This window comes from Oreochromis niloticus, linkage group LG16 (assembly GCF_001858045.2).
Source record: "Oreochromis niloticus isolate F11D_XX linkage group LG16, O_niloticus_UMD_NMBU, whole genome shotgun sequence".
Taxonomy (NCBI): domain Eukaryota; kingdom Metazoa; phylum Chordata; class Actinopteri; order Cichliformes; family Cichlidae; genus Oreochromis; species Oreochromis niloticus.
In genome coordinates, this window is record NC_031987.2 from 17836047 (window position 1) to 17845513 (window position 9467).

Here is a 9467-nt window from a genome sequence, read left to right on the forward strand (position 1 = left end):
CAAACTATGAGTCACACAGAGCATGAGTCATTGTCCTCACTGACTGTGTTTTCACCTAGCTTTAATGAAAACCAAACAGTTCTGGAATGAGTTCTCACACAGCTATAATTAAGAGTGAATTATTCATTTCTCTCATTTTAATTTATCAGATGTAGCATCTGAACTGGTGGCACATGGTGCGTGCAAAACTTCATGTTAGTTTAGAGATAGTGCACAGGATAAAGAAAAAGACCTGTCATGGCCTTCTCAACCTGATGCGGTGCCATTCATGTGGAAACATGTCAACTATCATTGCATACTGCTGTATCCTCATGGAGCTATATCCATCATCCTCCCCACTTGGCTCTTGCTCACATGGGAGGAGAGCAGGCACATCAGGGACAGTGCCTGTGGCTCATATTAAAGAGTATGAAGGCTGCATTCAGTGTTCGTGCAATTCATTTGTGCGTCTGTTTCCTCTGCCTTCAGAGGTTTTCTCCTTATCCGAGGCTAGGCCCTCAGCATTAGCTAAACCCCATCATTATACCACTATTTCTGAATTAATTAGCATTTATGTTAATTGACGTATTGTGCAGCTGACTTACATCATATTACACTAAAAAAGCCATATATTCAATATACTTTCTAAATGTACCTGTATATTGTTTACATGTTTGAAATAAATTACCAATCAAATCAAATCAAATCAAATGTGACTTTGTGTATTTGCATTTTGTTTATGTTCACGCATATGTTTACACTCCTTGCACTATGATAATTAATTTCTGTCCATGGTCACAATGTGTAGAGGGAGCACGAGGCACACACATCACATGATATGAGGCTCATTTAATATCTCTCCAAGTCTTCCATGACACTGAACATAATCTTCACCAACTGGGAGCAAAAAACAGTGTTCTCCCCTTCACCCTCTCCCCCTCCACACACACACGCACACACACAGGCACACACACACACATACAGAGAGAATCAGCATTACAAATAACTGGAAGAAAAGGATGATGACTAACAATGTGTATGTGCTCCAAGGTCAGAAATACACAAACAGAGTTGGAGCCGTGCCACAGAGCATGATGGGTAGTGCTTCTGATGTATGTTCCTTACAGATGGAGCGCCATACTTCGTCATCTGTGTCCAGCTGGAGCATACAAGAACATTCGGTATCCCAGTGAAATGTTCTGCCTTTGTCTGGCAGAAGCGTTTCTGTCAGGGCTCTGACAGGCCTTTGTTACAACAGAAGGGACGTTACATTGCAAACAGCTAAACAACACTGACTGTTTTTTTTTTCAGGATTATTATGTCAGCGGATTATGCAAAGATGTTTTTGTACTGTAATAGTCTTGATCTGAGTTTTCCTGAAGAGAAAATATACTAAAGCTTTTGATCTACAGTGTATATCCCATAGTTCACAGTTTAATTTCAATGAGTTATTCCAGTTCTGTTAATTACTGTGAACTTATTCATTTTAGAGAAAACAAAAAGTAGTAGTTTTTATGCTCACGGGTCACCTCTTTAGTTACTCCTGTTTGCATGCTTGTTAAAAACGCAGAATTATAGTCAGACAATGATGAGAACAACGCAATGCATTTAGGCAAGTACACGTGATCAAGGCAAAGAAGTTCAAACCGAGCATCAGAATAGGGAAAGAAGGTGATTTAAGTGACTTTGAAATTAGTGTGATTTTTGGATCCAGATGGGCCGGTTTGAGCATTTCAGAAACTGCTGATCTACTGTACTGAGATTTTCCATTTTGAGAGTTTACACAGAAAGGTACGCAAAATGAAAAATGTCAAGTGAGCAGCAGTTCTCTGATCAAAAAGTCCTTGTTGGGTTTTTTAAAAGTTGGCAATAAGAGAATGAGTGGACTGCTTTGAGCTGATAGGACGGCAACGGTAAGTTATGAAGAAGAGCATCACAACAGTGTAACAGATGGGCTACAGCAGCAGTCCACTCTTGTCAGCTAAGAACACAAAAGCTCAAATCTTATCAGACTCGTTTCTTGAACACGACAATGATCTCAGTCCAAAAGAGCACCTTTGAGATGTGCTGAAACAGGAGATTGGGATCATGGATGTGCAGCTGAAAAATCTGCAGCAACTGATTCATGCTATCGTGTCAACTTGGACAAAATGAGGAATATTTCCAGCACCTTGACACAAAGAATTAAAGCAGTTCTAAGGGCAAATTGAGGTCCAAGAAGTATTAAGAAGGTGAATTACAGATTTTAGAGTTCCTTTTGAAATTCTCAAGTATCCAGGCTCCAGACTGTTCTACCAAAGACGTTTCTGCCAGTACACTTCAATAACAGGCTCAGAGTCTGCAGATTGTCCCATGTACGAGACTGAAAACTGGGGAGACAGAGCTTTTTATTCTGTTGCACTAAGACTCTGGAATAGTGTTCCACTTCTGTTATGTTCAGCTGACTTTGCTGACTCTGTTAAAAAAAAAGTTAAAAACTTTTTTGCTTAGCTAGGCTTTTTTAAAATATGTTTACTGACTTTAATTTATTCTTTATATTAACTTGTTTTTGTATAGCTTTTATGACTAATTATATTTATTTATTTTACTTTATTTTGTGTACAACACTTTGTGTCCGCCTGTCTGTGAAAGGTTCCTTATAAATAAATATTACTTACTTACCTAAAGAAGCAGCCAATAAATGTAAGTTGGATAGCAATAGGGTATTCCACTTGTAAATTAAAATGAAATTAGGGAGAAAAAGGTTAACAACAATGATATTCTTGAGAACCTGTGAAGTAATTATAGTGTAGTATGCCTTTCCCAGGCATGATGTGCTACAAAACAGCAGGGATATAGAATGCAACTAAAAGGGCTTGTTAGTTATTTATGGAGTAAAGCAATATACTTACAGGAGACCTGACAGGTTAAGCACTTGCAACTCCACAAGCAATTTAGTCAATGAGGATAGGGACAAATTACCTATACGGCTGTTCAGGTTTGAGGGCTTGCTGGGAAAGAGCTGGACAAATGGAACTTTGAGAGGCCACCTTAAACACTTCACGAGAAAATTCAGACTTCGAGGTGATGATGTCGCAAACAGCCTGACACGCTGCATCACCAAGTAGATAATGAACTAAATGATCAACTAAATGACGGAGAGAATGGGAGTAATAATTAGTAGAGGAGGAAGACAGACTAAAGACAGATTGGAGCAGAAAACGTGAGCGTGTTTGTAGGGGCATGAAAAAACATCTCTGGCTACAAGCACTCTTAACAACAGGCAGTCTGTGTACATGCCTCCGAGGGTATCTCTGATCTCTCTTGAGGAGGCGGGGGGTGGGCTGGGGGTGGGCTGGGAATGTTGGCCACATTATCAGCCATCATGGATGACACCTCTCCCCTTCTACATGGTTCCCAAGGCGCCCAGGGCAGCTGCGTATGTGGCAGGCAGCTCCATTAATAAAAGGCACACTACACCATATTTTTCATCCCCACTGTTCTAAACAATTTACATAATTACAGCGTTTGCTCTAATGATCTAATGATCTTTTTATTATCATCCACAATATCTGCTCTAATGTACTATATCCTTAGATTTACTTTATTGACTATTTTGTTTTAGCATGCATCCATCATATGATGTCTATAAAAAATTGAAACTGTAAAAATATCGATGATGGTTTTTCTTTTTATCTTTTCGTTTTTCATCTATCGTATATTCTACAGAAGCTGTTGAAGCACGTTCTTTTATTTCATCCCATTTTTTTTTCTGGACTCACTCTATGTTTTTTAAAGTCAAAATATTTACTACTTCAGAATGTCAGCAGTTGCATCTAACCTTTTTGCATCAGTGGTCTGTTGGTAGCTGAATACTGATTCTAAATAAGGATACCCATTTAAGCCCTCAGTGGGGCCTTAAACTCGATGAGTTTAAGGCCCCACTGATGAAATCATAGGGGGAAAAAAAGAAGCTGCAGCTTGGAAATGCTCCAGTGACCTTCCATGAATCTCAGCATAGATACTGCTGATCATGACTAGAAACAAAATCAGGACCAAAATATTATAATTTTTTCCTTTCTAGCTGCTATAGCCCCACCTCTTGGTCAAATTTGAGAAGTGCAGTTAAATTCATAAGAGACAGCATATAAATAGCTCAACAAACCATGGCTCTTTCCTGCTGATTAATGACACTGCTATTCATACACATCCATATATGTTAGCAGAATCACGCAGTGACACAGCCTTGTTTATTACCCTCCCTGTTCTCTAAAATGCGCTAACGTCATTGCTGTTATTGCATTCTCATAATCTAGCTCTACAATTGATAGTTGACTAGGAAAAAAAACGAACAAACAAACATACAAAAAAACATTAAAAAAAGGAAATATTCAGCTATGTCCAAAAGCATCGTCTAACAAATGCGCTGAGCGTGAAGTCAGTACCATATGATTTCCATCCTTTTTTTCATATTCATCAAACTGTTCAGAGCACCACTCTGCTCAATGCATGTGGGGGACCTTGTCATCCTTGAACAGAGCACATACACCAGGGTAGGAATATTTCTTCACAGGATAAAGGACTCAGCTTTGTATTGATTTGCAGTGACCCTTCAGTCTGAAGCAGTGGGTCATAAAGTTTTAAGGAACCAGCGTATGACTGGGAGCCTCACAGGCAACACTGCATGTCGTGTGTCTGTTAAGAGGCTGAGTATTGTTATTTTTATACTGGTTCATAGTTCATTTCATAACATTTGCAACATCAGCTACAGAAAAGACACAGCAGTACCGAGGGGTTCATCCTGTGCTGCTGTGTAATGATTATGTATGAGTATGGTATGGAATGCAGATTACTGTAATGTAAAGAAGTATGCTGTTTCACTTACTGTGTGCATGATAATATGTTACCAAGTGCCACCTTTGAGGGGTTAAGTGGATCCAAGTTGAAATACCCCAAACAGCATAACAAAACCATGAAATCTCCTGAGTGTTGTTCAAGAGCTTGGATTTGACCTTTTATTTGTCACTTGTGTCCTTGTCTGAAGTAATGTCAGGCTCAATGGGAACAATTGAGATCAAACAGATAATTAATTTTAATGTCTTGGTTCAGAAGAGAAAAGCTATAATATTTCTCATTACACTGTTTAATTTAAACGAACAATTTTAAGATTTTAGGATTTTTGTGTTAATTGTGTCCAACCAGCTATTTTATTTTTCTTGATTTGTTATATTTTCATTCCTGCTTCTTGCTTGCAACCATGCTCCTACTCCCACCAAACATTGCTCTTCATTTGAATGTTTACGTTATCATACTATGAGAGATAATCCTTAATCCATCTAAACCAATCAATCTAAAATCAGCTGTAGTTTTATGAAAAGCCTCAAGGTGTCACTGTTGGCTCAGGAAAGAACTGTTTCGCGCTTCCTTTGTTGTTCCTTGCTATAAGCATTAAATATGTGTGACACCAATGATAAAACAAGTTTTGATGAATATGTAAGACAACGGCAATATCAAGATTAATTGAGTGCAGATGGAGCGAGCTCAGAAATTGCCATGGCATTAAATGTCTAAATGCATGTCTTGATATTTTGATTTGCTTTTTGGAGTGATAGTTACTGACTGATCAACAAGAGCACAATGCAGTTAGCTTTTACAGTGATTCTTCCCTTTAAGTCTGACAGATATTAGCAGCAAAGCTTGTGGAAATACTCTTAATTTGATTTTCAGTTTTTAAAAAGAACTTCATGCATTTCATTTCATTTCAGTCTGCCACACATATTTTGAAGTAAGGCATGGCGAAAGATAATTTGACTGTGCAGAAAAAACCCCATGACTCACACTAATTAGCATTTAGGTATTTTGGAAACACTATGACAAGAAGCATAAAATAATGTTGCCTCACTTGACTGAAAAATAACATCCAAAACAAACACTTAAAAAATGCTCTGTTTGTGGAAATCAAAAAGCTGCCTTGCAGCAAAGCTATTCACTGTCTTCACAACTCCTGCTGGGAGCTGATGGGAGCAAGATAAAGTCTTGACATGTTCACTAAGGTCAATTGCTGTGTGGTGTCTGTATGTACGCAGATACCAGGAAGGCTTCCTACCCACATCTTAATTAAATACTACATTCACCTTATCTCGGTTGCTCATGCTGACAAGACTGCTGTAAACCAAAGACAACTCTTCTTCAGCTGACAGATCAAATGCTAATGAATAAACAAACAAGCAGAGAGCACCACGTTAGTCTAGAATGAACAACTGTTCTGTAAGTCACAGAAGCCTGCAAAAGCCAATCTGCTAATCTGATGCAGAAATATCACTGTTGGGCTTTATCTATGACTTGGACGACTCAAGAGCTGAGGTAATTACTTTGGCCAGAGAGGTCACTGTGGTACAAAATGGCAAAGTGTGAAGAGTTAGACATTTAACCAAGCTAGAGTAAGGACACTGAATGAAACTGCAAATGAGGGAAACAAGATGTCACCTTTGTGATTGCGTTAAATCAGTCAGTGAAGGAGTGAAAAGAGACATCATTGTGTCGAACAATTACCGTCAAGTAGTAGTGTGACAATCAAAATTTACCAGTTTCATCATTTGCTTTTTCTTTTTCTTTTCTTTTTGTTCAGTGATTATTTTAAAATTAAATCCCAGCTAACAGGGAGCTACTTTGATTGTGGAGTGTTGACACTTTGCCTACTTTCCCCCCACAGAAACAGGTTGTTACAGAATTCCCTAAAGAGAAGAGACAAACAGTGGATTGTAAAAGTGTGGCAGCGGGGTACTTGAGCTTTATTTAGCTATGTGCCTTTAATTCACATGGGGATTGGGTGCAGCGTCGATTGTTCCTAACCATGGCATTAAAAAGATGGAGGTCTCTATGATGTTGCCACGGTAACACACATTGTGCCTTTAATGACAGCTTCTGCTCACATCTTTTGCGTGATCATTTGCAGTCATGATAGCATCCAACTTGTACTGCACTGTATTAAATAAGTTATGGGGTCGCATGTCTTTTACTCATTTTTGCATTCATTTAGTGATGGGAAAGATTGTGTGGCGTTCATTTGTTTACACATGATAATTACCTCACAGCATGTGTTTGCATGCATGCTGTCTAATAGTGCATTGCTGTATATTTAAGACTGTGAGCGTGCGTTTGCATGCATGTATCAACATGCGTTGCTGTTCCTTGGTGTGATGTCCCATGTTCCGCACCAACGATGATCATTCAGTTGACCATCACCTCTCTTGCTCCCATACGGATTTAGCAATAAAACAGGGAAGAGCACTGGCTGAGACGACATGAACTGCATGAGTATTTCTATCACGTTTATCAGACCATCCACCATCCAAACAGTTATAGAGCTGCTTTCATTTTCAGCTCATATTTGTATCGCCCTAGGCAGTAACCCAGAGTAATACCTAGTGGCAGATAGGACCCAGACATTTGTACATCACTGACGTATTAATGTCTCTACTCAATTAAAGTGAGAAAGTGTGTTTGTGGAATGTTACTCTGCTTAATAGCCCAGGTTTCTTGCTGCCATTAATAATCAATATTTCATCTGGATATACGTAGAAATAGGAACATGTGCCGGTATATTCATTTTTCCTGATTTCTCTGTGTGACACTCTGTGCATACATAATTGCAAATTCAAAGGATGAGTGGATAATAACTCGCGTCTGTGTGTGCGAGCTTGCACATGTGCGAGGATCTGCAGCCGGCAATGGAACTCAAGGTTTTCCTAAAATAGAGACAAATTAACATTTTTAACATATTATCACCCAATTAAGTCATTAAGAAAATGGTACTAAGCACTCTTGGAAAGCTCAGTCTGTTCATCTGAGAACTGAGCTCTATAGAGTTTGCTTGTAGTTACCTTGAGGCATCTGTGAGTGTTTGCGTGGTCGCCTCAGTAAGCAATGGTGGTGTTATGAGGATTCAATTGGCACACAATGCTTTAAGTTCAGAGATAATTTCTGGCAGTTTAAATCCGGCCTCGGTGCACACCTTAGCTCAGAGAAAAAGTGTATGAGTTAAGCTCCGAGAAGTGACATGTTCCACATATTTCCTTCTTTAAAGCCACGTTCTTTGGGGGTTTATTTTGACCTGTTGGAATTTGAAAGCGGGAGTATTCCAGCTGTCGGCTACCTCGTAGGACCCCGAATACTTAAAAGGACCATGTATTCACATGTTGAGGGATTGTTTGGGGGCCTTGGATTTCACAAAGACTTCAAAGAATAATGGGATAATTATTGAACTTACCACCAGAGGGGAAGAGAAAGGGAGAGACAGAGACACACAACAAGACAGGCGGAGAGAGAGAGAGAGAGAAGGGGAGGGAGAAGGGGAGTAATGAGTGTTCAAAATAGACAATAAATCTAATAGCGTGCAAATTGAATGGAAATATGCTTTCACAGGAACATCAAATCTGTGATTATTATTATCAACTCTGAGGCTGTGATCTTGTCTTGATCTTTTTTTATGGTTGATTTAATGAGAATTTCATATTGTTGGAGTTTGAAATTGCCGTAAATCTTGGGGGTTTTTTTGTTTTCTTTTCCTCCCAGCACGGAGAACTCGACCCAGGTAACACAAAAAAACAGCTGGTGTAAGCGTGGCTGATAGCAGCACGCTCACACTGATTAAATTGCAATCGATTTCTGCAAAATGTCAGGAAACGCAAGGGTCTAGTGCCATTTAATGTGCGTCAGATGAGAGCTGTAGGTAAGGGTCTGTGTTATCACTCATATGTCACAGAATGTGGAGAATGACAGGGTGGTGCCAGGGGTTTAATTGGCGTTAACACTTGTGGTGTAGAGAGCAGGCTGAGTCTCCTAGGCAATGCCCAGTCAATGTGAGTCAAGAGAAGCACTCAACAGGCTTTGAAGGGAAGCAGTTATATTTACTTACTGAGATGGATTTTGGAGGGGATTTTTTTTTTTTTTTTTTTTATTAAGCTTTACAACAGTCTGGAGAGTGATGGAAGGCATGAAGTTCTAAAGAAATAAAAACAGAAAACAATAACTTGAGTACACACAAATCAAGATCAGTCAACACGGAGCTCTCCTAAGCAAAAGAAATCCAAGGCTAATAAAAACTGATTTTGTTGACTAATAAAACAGAGCCTATGATCAATATGGCTGTAAATTGCTTTTGTTGGATAAGGGACCACCGGAGCTGAATAAATATAATCATGCAAAATAGCCTCTCTAGAGCCATTATTTATCCAGGACCTATTCATACATGTGGCTATTGTTGCTGCAGCACAGAAAGACCTCTTGAGTTACTTTAAAATAATCATAAATGGAAACGCAAAGCCGGAGCAAAAGGACAAAACAATTCACTTAAAACATCTTGGTTGACACACATAAGTACTAATTAGCGCAGTAATTTGTGAGGAGGAGACAGCCAGCCTTGGTCATTGTGCTCAGTTTCAGGTTTCAAAGACATGGAAAGATTATTCTTTTGGATTACCTAAATGGCTTCGCAGCGAAAAAGCCAT